Source organism: Coptis chinensis, chromosome 3 (assembly GCF_015680905.1).
Source record: "Coptis chinensis isolate HL-2020 chromosome 3, ASM1568090v1, whole genome shotgun sequence".
NCBI classification, from domain to species: Eukaryota; Viridiplantae; Streptophyta; class Magnoliopsida; order Ranunculales; family Ranunculaceae; genus Coptis; species Coptis chinensis.
The window spans coordinates 12104847-12119259 of NC_141458.1; the positions used below are offsets into that span (position 1 = coordinate 12104847).

At 38.7% G+C, this 14413-nt stretch overlaps 1 long non-coding RNA gene across 1 annotated transcript in view; it reads left to right on the top strand.

Moving 5' to 3' along the window:
• Nucleotides 1-10224: 10224 nt before the first annotated feature.
• Nucleotides 10225-14413, top strand: part of LOC147507968 (uncharacterized) — a 54477-nt gene continuing 50288 nt past the window's right edge. The window contains exons 1-3 of the long non-coding RNA XR_015217845.1: nucleotides 10225-11076; nucleotides 11197-11285; nucleotides 11411-11509. This is a non-coding gene — a long non-coding RNA (uncharacterized LOC147507968). The remainder of the gene's footprint in view (nucleotides 11077-11196; nucleotides 11286-11410; nucleotides 11510-14413) is intronic.

The window sequence follows — 14413 nt, forward strand, 5'->3', positions numbered from 1 at the left end:
ATAAAAATAAACATAGTAATCTAGGAAGTCTCGAATCGACTTTAAAAGACCCCATCTAAAACAAATTTTCTAAGCCGTTGTAAAAAAAATGTTTGGGGGGGGTGTTAAATGTTCCGTACTAAAATGTTTTATGTCCCATTAGAGTTGCTTAGGCCGTTTAATTGTATTACGATTCGGATTGACATAATCTATTAATTTAGAGTTCATTCGTTCGCATAACTTACGTCATGCACGCACTTCGAGGCGTTTTTCACTATCTCGTATGTCACCTGAAGTCGGAATAGAGTGTTTTATGGATCATTGGATAGGAAATTCTCTCCTGATCATTTCTATATCTCATTCGCAAAAATCGGACCGGTAACGAAGCGGGAATTTTGAATTGAAGTTCGCGAAAAAATCGAAAAAAAAATCAAAAATTTCGATTTTGGGCTTGGGCCCAACCAGCTGACCAACCCGCGGCCCGGTGGCGCTTCAGCGCTTTACCTTCTCCGCGAGCAGTTCATCGTTTTCATCTTCCATTCCGCCATTAACAAAGCTCCAAACCTAAACAAAATAAAAATTAAAAAGAAAATACAATAAACCCGCTTCAAAATCAAATCCTAACCCCAAATCTTCTCTAAAACCAAACCACCACAACCCCACCGATTTAAATCACTAAAACCACCGAAATTTACAAATTTTGGTGCTTTAGCGCCACACCACTCCACCACCACCACGCTTTCCGATTCGGTCAATTTAAACCACCACCACCACCACATCATATTTAAACCCTCACTCCATTCCAAACACTAGATGGCTCAACAACAACGCCGAATTATCACCGAAGCAAGTTTTCACCGCCCACCACCGCCCGTTTTACGGTGAGGAAATGGCTAGTAGAGACTGGGGTAGTTTGTGGTACTTTCGACCGAAGCTTTCTACCATGAAGACTTGGTCCGAAATGGTTCTACAACACCGGGGAATCGAGGGGAGTAGGATTTTGTGATGGTAAGGAAAGAAGAGGAGGGAGTTGACTCTTCGATTTGTTAGGTGAGATTCTAGGCATTCCGCCTAGAATCCATCCGGTTACCACTCTGCAGGAGCCCCAGGTTTGACGGGTAGAGCCTCCGATGGCGTGGTATCATCATAGGGAGCTACTGATACAAACTCCCATTATGTTCGCCAGAGGGCATCCACTCGGACCAACCAAATGTTCTGACCCGATGGATTGGTCGAATGTCCTAGGGAAGGACAAAGTCGGTGACATCGGTCTGACACGCCTCCACGTCTTATGGGTACTCCAGGAGCGTAAGTACGATTTCTGTATCTTGGAGTTTTGGCTTGAGCATGATTAGGGGTCGGAAAGTCTTTGGCACCTCTTCCCCGTGTTAATCACCAAGATCATCTTGAAGATGAAAGCAGACTCCGTCGATAGGATTTACATTACCCTGCACCGTAACACGCCGTATCTATAGGAGTGTGTCCAACAAGTTTGGAGGAGGGCTGAGGATAGAGAAAGAAAGAAGAAGAGGATGGTGGAGCCGAGAATGAAGAGGAGGCCGGGGACATCGGGATGCCTCCGGGATGAGGAAGACTTGACCTTTGCTTTGATCACGGATGCCTTCCGAGGTGTTTGGTTACGATCGCGAAACGCATGGCTGTGCTCATAGGGGCATCGTTCACTAAACACTATCTGTCAGACAGACTCCGGACTCGGCGAGCGACTATTCATCACAACCGAGATCCGCACCCGGAGAGGATGAGAGATGGGAACGGCGAGGGAGATGGAAGCCCAAATGCCCGGTTTAGAGTGGATATGCTTGCACGCTTCCCACCTCATACGACTCGCCGAGGACACAACTCTTTAGGCATGAGCGCGTCGACGAAAGACGGCTCGCCTGTTGGACCTTCCGAGCCCGTGAGCCACCACTAGAGAGTGTGCCCTCCGCCACCGATGGCGAGGTGTTTAGAAGTCCGAGGATTGATAGTGGTTGTTGTTTTATTTATTTTTGTTGTTTTTATTGTAATGTAACTTTTATTTTCAAGATTTTGAATTTTGTAGTGAAAGGTACTCGAATGAAATTTTAATATAAGGGTTATTTTCAGTATGTGTGGTTGTTTCATATTGATCCCACCTTCCCAACTTGTTTGGGGTGGTTTTATCAATTCAAGCTTTATTTTTATATATAACCCTAGTGTTAGACTTTATTATGAGTAAAGGTGAAAATATATGCCGTTTTAGGCATATCTATGAGTGAGAATCATTGTAGGATGAAATCTAGATTAAATAGGTACATTCAATCATAAAATCAACCTAAAAGATCTTGGGTTTGAATTAGAATCAAGAAAATGAGTTGTTTCCGTTTTCGGGTTTGGAAATTTTATGATCTCCGGAAACTGCCGTAATTAGTTTTGGCAACTTTCCGACCCATTTTTGCAACTTAAAACCTATATAAACTTGATACAATCTATCCTCACAACTCACACTACACCTAAACTCCATCACGCACCTTTCACACCCGCGATTCCCACGTTTCGTCTCCATTTTTGCAAATCTGCAACTTCGAGGTGCCTCTACCGGCTTCCGACGAAAATTTTACTCAGGGCGGCGCTAGCATCAAAGGCAAAAGCAGCGACTTCATGGCGAAAACACCGGAATTCAAAATACAAAGAGCGCTTCATTCGCCTAGTTGAGTTGATCAATACAATACGACTTCCGTGGACCAGAATTTTCCAGTTTTCGCCGTAGTACCGGTTGTTTTGCAGGCTGTTCCAGAGCGTAGTTTTGAGATGACATCTCTATAATAATACCGAACAGTCTTTTGAAGATTTGTTCCAAAGCACTACTTACGGTGCTTGGTTTCATGAGGTGATCACATCGTTGGTTGGGAACCTCTTATGGTAAGACCGGGTGAACTTTATTCTCCAAAGACTTGCATCTTATTTTTATAATAACTGCATTTTCTTTGAGAGACCGGACGGAGAACAAGTGTTCTCCATCAACATTGACGATGAACCAATGGAAATTACCGTGTTCTTGCTAGCATTTGTTCTTGGACTTGCTATGCCGGCCGAGATACAAGACCCATGGTGCTATTAGATTCGATAATATGCATGTCTACACTTATGAGTTTTTGCCACGAGGCTTATGGGGCATTTTTCAGTATTGAGGACCAAAGGGACTATAACGTTGCCGCTTGGTAGCTGTCCATGAACATAGGAGGCTGTTATGTTTTGGATTATGCTAAACATTTTAGGGGAATGGCGTTTTTCTTCCGTGAATGGCGCCACTTGCAGCGTTTTCCTTGCTTTAGCCACGGGGCCTTGGTTCATGACCTTCCCGGAACTTTGATGTCTAGTTTAGCACGAGCCTATACCATGAGGCATAAGTACCTTCTTATGCTGTTCTAATTTCACGTATTATGCTATGTTTCTTTCCTGTTTTTGTACGCGTTTCACGGATTGGATTAGGGTAGACCGCGGTCGCGACCCACCAATAGTCTTATTCGATCTTTCAGGTCGCAAAAACTTGGCAAAGGGTGGCGGATACAACCTCACCAGGTTGCACCCTACACCCCATCGGACCAAGTGGCACTTAATAGGTTAGCAACCATAGATGATAAATGGCGTGAAGCCCGGCAAATTATCATAGCATGGCGGGGCCGAAGAAGGAGCTCACTTCTTTATAGAAGTAGAGGATGACGAATATGACGAATAACGGCGAAGTGGAGGTAAGTTTTAGTTTACGTTGGTGTGCGCTTATGTCCCAAGCAATTTAATTCTGTTAACCCCATAATGGGTAGAACTTCATTATAGAGTTAGCGTCCGTTTTATTTCCTATATTAGTGCGTTCTAACCTTGTTTTGCGGATGTTTCACGAATTTCACGCAACTTGAATGGTATTTTTCCTACCCTCTTTTATTTAAATGCTTTGAGGACAAAGCATGCTTCTTGTTTGGGGGCATAGAAACGCGTGTAATTAAGACATCTGCTAGGATATAAATATGTATAATATGCATTTGTTTTCTAGTTAAAATTTCAAAATTTAAAAATATAAATAAATAAGTTATGCTATACACTTAGGAATATTAGTATTGTTTCTTTCTCCATGCTCTTAACAATCTAGAAGTCTCCAATGTGAGTGTTAGCGTCGAGAATAATTGTTAGAAACTTAGGTTAATATATAGGTAATAATCTTTACATCTATCTATAAATATATTACATGAGTATCTATGATTGTTAGCGATAAGTTTTGAAATCTAGGCTAGAGTACTTTATTCTACAAATCCTGTGAGAATATAGCCTAAAGCCTTATATGAGTGAAACATTTGAGAAATGACACAAGGGAGAAGTAAAATCGGATAGAAATCACACGTCCACTTGCTTGATCACTAAACCATATCCTAAAGCGAGAATTTAGGCCCTCTTTGGATCGATATAGCCAGAAATTCAAACCTATGAATTATTTTCCGCTAGTCGCCCCACTGAGCCTTTCATTAGCCCTTCCATAAACCACAATTCCTTTACCCTGTTACAAAAACAAAAAAAAATAAATAAATAAATAAATAAATCAACCTACCCAATTTAGAATAAGTCTGAGAATAGAATGATGAAGAAAGAAGAAGAGAAAAACCTGTGTAAACAAAAATTAGTTAGTGCTTCAGAAAATAAAGAAAATAAGTTTCCATCCAAAGAAAAGAAAAATAAAAATAAGAATAAAATAAAAACTCCAAAAATAGAATAAAAGGGAGTCAAAAGCCAAAGAAAAGAAAAAAAAAATATGGCTAAGGATGGAAACAAAGTGTAGAAGCAAAAGTAAATAACAAGGTTTTCTCTAGTTACATAATATGAAGACTCTATTATCTCGGACTTGTCCTTTTGAATATCCATTTCCTTCCTTCTTAAACCATCTCCTAATCCCCTCAGTAACACCTAATAAAGACCTCTAGCTCAATTAGGAATAGGTTAGTGTGATAGTAAGTGGCGGATGTGTTTGATCGACTCAGAACTTCCTCTGTGTGTCATTGAAGATTGTAAGGTAAAGTGTGCCCAATTGTACACCTTGGAGTAGCTTAAACTTGAGGAGTGGAAAAATCGAGAGTGTTGTTTCTTGACTATTATTGTGAGAACCTACTTAAGGGCGCTTATTCCGAAGTTCTCGAAAACAAACCTCGCTAAACATTTTATAGTACTACTCATTGTGTATATGTTTATTGTAGATGATAGATTATTATGCATATATTAGCTTAGGTTTTCTCGACTTGGTTATTCTTATTCAATTACTAGAGAGATGTATAGATAGTTGAGCATGAATAAGGAAACAATAGTTTTATTTTCTTAGTCGTTGTAGTATAGATGAAGTTTGTGAGTACCTTCAATTGGAAAACTCTCACGAGGCTATAACTTCGTCCACTAGGGAATTCCTAGTGGTTTAAGGCCTTGTTGCATATGGTCAATGCAATCGCACTCAAATAAAACGAGTAGTTAGAACTCCATTTTGGTCACTTATTCTAATTTCTCATCTTTGCTTGAGGACAAGCAAAATGTTGTTTGGGGTGGTTTGATAAGAGCCCAAAACTGTAGTTTTAACCCCTTAATAATCATACTTTATTAGACCAATTATGTGAATAATAAGTAAGAGTTAAGACTGATTATGTGTTTTTATGCATTTCGGGCTTCAAAGTCCATTATGTCTTGAAAATGTGCCATTTTAGCGAGATAAAAGGAGCAAAAAAGTCGTGAGAACTTCCAATGCCATATCTTTGGACTCAGACCTCGGATTGAGGCCTACCTTATGTCAAAACGACCGGCTCGGAAAGAGCTTCGCAATGGTCCAAGCCTTGACCCAATCAGAGGAGCAGAAGTGGACGAAAAGTCTGTGGAAGCCAACTGCAGCTGAAGAGGCCTTTTTGGACTGAAAGAATTGGGTTTTGGGCCTAATTCTCTGGCCCAAAACATGGCTCCAAGCCCATGCACGATTTTTGGATCTGAATGTATAAAAACAAAAGCTTAGCTCTTTGTTAATGGCAGTTAGGTTAGGTAGATAGTTAGACCTAGATTAGTTAGCCTCCATTAATTAGTTTTAGAACTTAGTTTAATTAGTTTCAATTCATTGTATTAGATTAAACCTTTGAATCTTGTTCTTCATTTGATTAGATCAATAAAGTAGTATTTTTTATCAATTTCGATTTTTGTCATTTCTATTTCTAGATCTAATTTCAATTCTTGTTCTTATTTCATTTTAGTCATTAATTTAGATTTCATTATTGTTTAATTAAGTAAATTTCAATGCTTTATATTATGTTTAGATTTAATTTAAATGGAAATGATTGCGGAATGATTCAAGGCTAAACCTCCATTAGAGGGGGTTGAGAAGCCTTGATGAAAGCTTGATTCCATTATCGGAGATTGTCGTAATTTCCTTTCCACTCTAAAACGTTTAGTTCACCATGAGAATGGGTTTAATCGTTCACATGCTAATTATTAATTGGTAGAAATGCTATGTGTAATTAGGGATTAGGAAGAACCGATTGTTCACATAGCGATTCAATTCGGATTACTTACGACTTCGCCGCTAGTGGATTAAGTTGAGTTAAGGTGGAATCAATCCCCTCTAACTCCTTAACATCGAATCAACGTAGCATTCCCTTAGTTGTCGGATAGTCGACTAGTTGCATTTAGGTTGGTAGTTGCATCGTAGTCTAATTCCCTTCAGAAAAGCTCTCATTGACTTAAGACCGATTTCTTAGACTTAGAAAACAATCCATGCTAGGGAACTAGGAGTGGAACGAACTTCTTACTCCACTTAGTGCAATTCGCATCGAGAGTAGAAGCTTTGATAATAGAGTGTAAAAGATTAGTTGTTAGTTTACTTACGTTGTGAATTCATCGTTCATTTCGTAGGTAGACTATTACATTTTACTTTTATCATCCTCACTCTTGACACACATTGTCATCTTACAATCTTGGGCACCTATCAGTTTCTATAACCAAAATTGAAGGGTTTTGTTTAAACACTTGTAGTTATGTATAAGATTATAAAGAATATGAAGAAATATAGGCTTATCCTAATATGTTTTTTTTTTATAAAAACATTGATCGAGTGTTCCAACTTTAAGAGGCAATATATTTAAAAGATTCCGAGTGTATGCCCAGGTCTAAAATCTAGTAAGATATTGATTATGAATACTTATTAGGGGGATACAACTTCTTCTATCAAAATCATAGATAAAATATTAACATGTTGGTATTGAACATAGAAAGAGGAGAGCATGTAGTAGCTTCACTGATGTTTACCTTCAGGGCAGTGAGCTCCTTCTCTAATCCTAAAAAATTTGTTTTTAATGACCTAATCTACACCAAACGAAAAACCATGACAGCCCAATCCATCCTTAAGTAAAATCTTTCCATCAACCATTTTTTCTGTAGATCTAAACTTATTCCAAAAATTTTTGATAACAAACATGGGTTTGGGGTGTCGTAGGAGTGATATTGCAACCGCTGCTAATATTAGATACACACTTAAAACCATAATAAGCTTCAAAAGGAAGATGACTAAAAACCTCCATATGGGAGTTTTCACGTGTGACTAGGTGAATATCCATATTAGTATGTTGGGATCGTTCTAGAATCCAACTTCAATTTCTTTTCGTCTATAACTCGGCCTCTCCATCATTTCCTTCCTTCGAGCTCTTATGAGATGCAAAATCCGTGTCTTTATTACCATTATTATAGCATATCTAGGTGGAGGTATCACTTGCATATTTGCCTCCACCATTCGGAATTTTGCAAAAAACAATCTCTAGGTAGAGGCAAATGTGGAGGTATCACTTGTCTAGCCGCATCCGTTGATACAAATTTGTGATTTCGGATGTGGATGTGGATGCGGCGCGGCAGTGACAATGTCGCGTGGGTTTTTTTTTTTTTAATTTTTTTTAATTTGGCGCGACAGTGGGAATGTCGTGTGGGTTTTTTTTTCCACTTTTTTCAACTTGGGGCGACAGTGGTAATATCGCGCGACAATATCAATATCGCGCAAGGTATACCCTATTCCAAATTTGCGACTATTATTTGCCTCCACCTAGAGTTGGTCAAATTTTGCAGATACTTACCTCAAATTTCGGCCTCAAACATGCAGGTGATACTACCACCACCTAGAGATGCTCTTATTGATTTCAAACTAGCCCCTTGGATCTCAAAAAGCAACAATCAAGGCAGACTAGAATAAAGCAAAGGCTTAGCCACTTTAAGCTCCCCACAGTCACTTATATAGACGATTTTAAGAGGTCTGTTCCATATATTACGTGCACTTGATTTGAGCTCTTTCGTCTCTGAAAAACTCAGCCAAATCGTTGAATTGGCGTATCCGATCAGATGGTTTGTAAGTAGGTATAGTAACTATGGTCGTTACGACATCCAAAATCACATTTGCCTCCACCATTCGGAATTTTGCGAAAAACCATCTCTAGGTGGAGGCAAATGTGGAGGTATCACTTGTCTAGCTGCATCCGTAGATGCAAATTTATGATTTTGGATCCGGATGCGGATGCGGCGCGGCAGTGACAATGTTGTGCGCCATTGCCTATGTGGCGTGAGTTTTTTTTTTTTTAATTTGGTGCGACAAAGGGAATGTTGCGTAGGGTTTGTTTGTTTGTTTTTTTTTTCCCAACCTTGGGTGATAGTATCAATGTCGCGCAAGGTAGACCCTATTCTAAATTTATGACTGTTATTTACCTCCACCTAAAATTGGTCAAATTTTGCAGATACTTACTTTAAAATTCGGCCTCAGATATGCAGGTGATACTCTACCACCAGTCACCACCTAGAGATGCTCTTATGATTTCAAACTAGCCTAGTCCCCCCCCCCCGCCCCCTCTTCTCTCTTCTCTCGTTTCTTTTATAACACCCCCCGGCCCATTGTAGACACCCAGGGCCCATTAGAATCATGACCGACCCATTAGAATGAACCGAATTTATGTGTGTATTTGGTGAATATATAAATTAAAAACCCGCTCAAGTAAGTTGATCAGTCTCGTTTGCAGCAAAGGACTTGTAGTAGCCATGGCGACCACTATGTTTTTATGAGCTTCTGTATTCTCAAGCTCGACTTATTTTGCAACTTGAGCGAGCTCAAGAGAGCCAAAAACGATTCGAGCTCTGGGCTGAGTCCAAGTAGCTCTGTTAGTTTACGTAGTAGTGATGCTGTGTGATCCGACTTAGTCGATCTTTAGTGTTTTCAAGCTCATATTTGTTTTTATTTTTAATGATTTGCAAAATCTGTTCGGGCCTTTTCTCGTATTGCAACACGAATGTGGTAGAGTGAGCCAAAGACTAGTTGAGCATTAGTAGCTCGCCTCGTTTACTAGTCCTATCCCCTGTTCTTGTTTAATTATGCGACAGAGGAATTGCGAGTGGTCAATGTCGCAACGTTGATGACATGTCACTTTTTTTTCTTCCCCTCATTGGCAAAATAATAGAATTTTACGGGGATACCTAGTTAGGGATGTCATAGGCCATTTTAATGCCGTCTTTTAGCCTTCGTTCTTGTTTACTTCTATAACTATGGTTTATTTTGATTTTTGCAATCATGTCGGGCCTGTGGCTTAGAAAGGAATAGAAGACCTTTCAAGGGAAAAAGGGAAAAAGGTCTACACTGTTAATTACTTGAAAAAGGACTTCTATTTAAGGAATATTCTTTCTCTGGATAATGGGATGCAGGATGCACATTGAAGAGAAAAATGCTTCATGACAATGTGATATGGGTGTCCTTGTTCTGTAATGGAGAACCAAAAATAAAATTCCACCATAGAAATTCCATTTGCTTACATTGAGAAGTTGATAAGGAGTTTACTTAGAAGAACAAAGTTCTGGTATTACTGCATTAGGTTACATAATGTATGTTTAGAATCACTGGAATCTACTTCTCGAAAGTGTTCACTCTCTTTTACAAGTTCTCCATGTCGCTTTGATGGCTAAGACCTTTCGGAACATGCTCATTCATGTGATGCGTTGAAGCGTGTGGAAGTAAATAGAACAGTTTAAGAACACTGTATCTCCTCATTGTATTGCAAAATGTTTGTTGTGGGGTGGGACATCATCAGATATTAGGATGAAAGGGTTGAGATATGAGAATCTCAACTTGGGGAAGAGACTTATTTCTAACATAGTGTATATGCAAATTTTCTGTTTGCAATATGACTTTCTGTCACAGTAACGAGCGTGGAGTTGACTACAAAATATGTTAGAAATATGTGAATCTTGTTGACATCAAGCTGTTCGGTGAAAACTCCAAGTTTTGGATCGTAACTGTTGTTATGTTTGTTTGTGTATTTTCTAAAATTTCAGAAAGTGTTATTGCTTGTCGGAGGGCTGCTGGTGCGGCTCGGTCCTTGAGATTATGTTTAAATTAGACTTTAGGTTAAAAAAGAAAGTAGGCTGTGGAGTAGAAATAGAAACTGTGGAGTTTATGTTTGAAGGGATTTTTACAGAAACTTTTGTGTCAGCACTTATCTGTATTGATCGGTTTTGGAAGGACCATTTATGGGGAGTATTTTCATGCAGTATTCATCTCTTTTATTTCTATACTATAGTCATGCTTTTTTAATTTGTGCTAGTTACTTTGCAATCAATATATGGGTACTTTTTCCTTATTGTGGAATATATTGATTAATGAAGTTAATTGATTCTGTGTATCGTGTATGTTACTTGATTCTCCATGCTTTTAATTCTGTCGATGTGAGTTTAATATATTAAATCATAGATGTATGTGTCGTAAATAGAAAACCACAATAGTTGAACTGGATCAGACCATTATCTTGGTGTTCCATCACGGGCAACGTCAACCACCACTTTTAGTTGTTCCCCTGGTTTGCAAGGTAGTTATCAAATGGCAAATCTAATTCGTAGTTCAGAAACCGACCAGACAGGTCTCCATTCTATAGTTCGAGGCAATGAAATAGGAACAGATTTGTTACATCCTGTGCAAGGGTGGCTATCTAGTTCGAGTCCAGCAGTTGGGCAGAATATTCAGGCTTCTTCGAATGAACCGATATGCACAATATCTGCTGCTTCAGATCAAGCTTCCACTTTCACAAAGAGGTGTGCTTGTTTTTGGCTTGGCAACTAGTGAGTGTGTGCATTCTCATTTTGTTGTACTTCGAGGATTTTTTTATTCATATACACTTATAAGCATTTCCTGATTAATTTAATTTGTCAAAGATGGGGAGCTTTTACTCAACAACATAGGACTATTGGGAGTTGTTTGTTTATGCCATGGCTTGCAAATGTCTGTCTCTAAATTTTGCGAGGTAAATCTTGGTGACTGCAGACTTTATGAGCTTTCTAAACAGATATATTCTTTAAATAATAGGAGATAATAGTATGTACTTTAACTCAAATGTAGCAGTACGTTACATACTAGAGTTTCTTAAAGCGCTCAGGATTTTGCATTGTTAACCCTGGAGATGCTGTCCGCTTAAAGAGTGGTGAGACTATAGCACAATGGCGCAGGATTTACTTCCCCAAGTATGGGGTACGAAGACTGTATTCTGTACTCTGTAGTAATAGTACTTATATTTGAATACATTTATTGTTCAGTATATCAATTAGTTATATGAAGGCGCATGACATAAATCATCTTATACTTTCTTTTGAACTGGAAGGTGAATCATTTCCTATGATTTGGAGCATGAAAAATGCTGAACAGAATATGAAACTAAGGTGTAACTTTTTTCCCTATTGGATACTTACGCACGACCAGCTGGTTTATTTGCTTTATAATAGTTGTTCTTCTATTCTGTATGGGCCTACATGGTTGTGATGTTTGACATCATTTCTCTTGATTTTTCTGATATTCCAACCGATAAAGGAAATCAATTCAGACATTGACTGTTAGAGAGGGAGTCCAATCTGACACAGACTAGTTCTGCAAGATAGTCCTTGACTGCCATTGGTGGTCAAATTCTACATTTTTTTAACTGTTGATCACACTATCAAAACGTTTTTGAATGTAACATCTCACTACGAAGGATATGACTGTGAAGTCAAATTCTTTGTTGGTGTTCTTCTGAGGGTGATATCTGGTTTGATGTGTTGCAGCCATTGTGATAGCCAGTCCATTAGATCATGTGTGCAGCAAGTTGATCATAATTTCTAATTCTGTTAGTTTGCAATATTGTCAGCTTATATGTAGTATTTTATTTTGTGAGTATATCATTCTCTGAGCGTCTAATTGTTACTGAGTATAACACCCCGGCTTTTATTTGTTTTTCCTATAATAATATTAATATTAATAATAATAATAATAATAATGTAAATAAATAACAGAGATAAGATATCCAGTAGTTTTTGGATAAAAGCCCGTAAGTAAGTAGATAGGTTTAAAACCCTTGTTTTCGGGGAGGTTTTAAAAACCAGAAAATAGGGGTTTCTCACGCAGAGTTTTTAGGGAAAAACAAAACGGGAGTTTTAGAAAAAAAAAAAGAGTTTTACTGAGAGAAAAAAAAAGGGGGTTTGAACAAGAAAGATCGTCCAGTTTCGCGCGACAGTAGACGTTGGGTTTTCGGGGTTTCGCTCTCGGGAAGCTGTTCGGTTTTAAACGGTGAGTAGTCTGACGATCTTTTTAAATATTTGTTTCTGCTACAGTAATGTTGGTTTTTTTTTTATCTGGTAAACTCTGTTAAAGGGTGCCGATTCTGTTAATGGTGTCGACTATGTTAGATACCATTTGGAAACACTGCAGTAAATAACTAGGACGAATTTTTGGCATTTAAACTGTCGAAGTCTGGACATCGGTGGGTAATGGCGTCGCCATCAGCACCAAAGCACCAAACCGTCCTTCCTGTTTTGTGGTTGAAGTATATTTCATTTTTTTGATTTGTGGAAATGTTGAAGTGTTAAATTTGAATGTTATTGATGATGTTTGGTTGTGGTAATGAAGAGTTGGGTATCGAATTGGTGTTTGGGTTGATTGGGTGAGGGGAAGCCTTGAAACAGCCATTAATGGCGTTCGACCAAGACCCCAAACCGTCCCGGATTTGTAATGTGTTGTTTGAATGTTGTTGTTGTTTGGATTTTGTTGAGACATGGTTGTTGGGTTGAGGTGAATATGTTAGGTGGATTGGGTCTTTGGAGAGGAGCCGAAAGCTCCAAAGGTTGTTAATGGCGTGGGATGTGATTTTTTACAATTATAAAGAATCATGAATTGTTAGGATAGGTGTGTAGGGGTTTTTGCGAGGATGAAAACCGCTGGGTTCTTTTTTGTCATGGATGGCCGGTGGTGGCTGTTGTGGTGGTCGGTGGTGGCTGGAAGTTGAATGAGGGAAGGAGATGAACAGTAGCAAAAACGAATTTGGGCTTGGGCCAAAATCGTGTGGGCTAATATCTTTTTACTTTTGGATTTTTATTTTTGGGCCTTAGACTTTGGGTTAAAAGAGTTTGTGGACTCTGACTTTGACTGTTGACCAGAGTGGACTCTGATTTTGACTGTTGACCAGAGTGGACTTTGACTTTGACCAGGGTTGACTTTGATCAGTTGACCCGAAAATTTGACTTTTTCCTAAAATTATGATTTGGTCTAATAGGATAAGTCTATGACTATTAACGTGTTTGACCTTAGGCTAGGACCTTTATAAATATACTTGTGTACGTGTATTTACTGCTTTGTGATTTTTCAGTCTTTTGCGATACACAACGTTATGACATTTATACATTCATGAAATTAATAACGCGTAAACAAAAAATAATTGAATCAAGATATTCCTACGTTCTCTGAAATAATCTATGCAATAAAGTACAATAATGCGTAAACAAAACTTACCGCACCCTTTTAGAATTCTCCACGCCTCAAGTTTTAGAATTGAATTTATGACTGATGAAGTCATATGTTAGGTGGGCATTTATTGAATGTGCCATAAATGGCCCGTTAGTGTTATATAAGGGTATTCATTGAATGTGCCATGAATGACCAGATTGCGGATGGACCTTTAAAAAGAGGAACTAAGGTATTAAATGCTCTTGCGGGTTAGTTGTATTCCTTGAGTGTCTGGGAATGTAGGATTGGGTATTCTTTGAATGTGGCGGAATGACCCGGGCATTCATCGAATGTGCCATGAATGGCCCGTTAGTGATATGATAGGTATTCCTTTGAATGTGGCGGGAATGACCCAAGGTATTCATTGAATGTGCCATGAATGACCGAAGTTTTTGTGCCCAAAAGGTCGCCGCTAAATATGTGTATGAAAAGCCCGAGAGATGGCTATGATATTGTGGTATTCGGGGAGAGAGGCACAGAATGTGTGATTTGGCAAATGTGTGGAGTGCAAATCGTGGAGTAGGTACTAAAGGGTGGGTGTATAAGAAAAGTAATTGATTAATTGATAAGAGAAATTGATTTGATTATGAGAGTGTGTTTGGGCTTACTTTTGAATACATATAG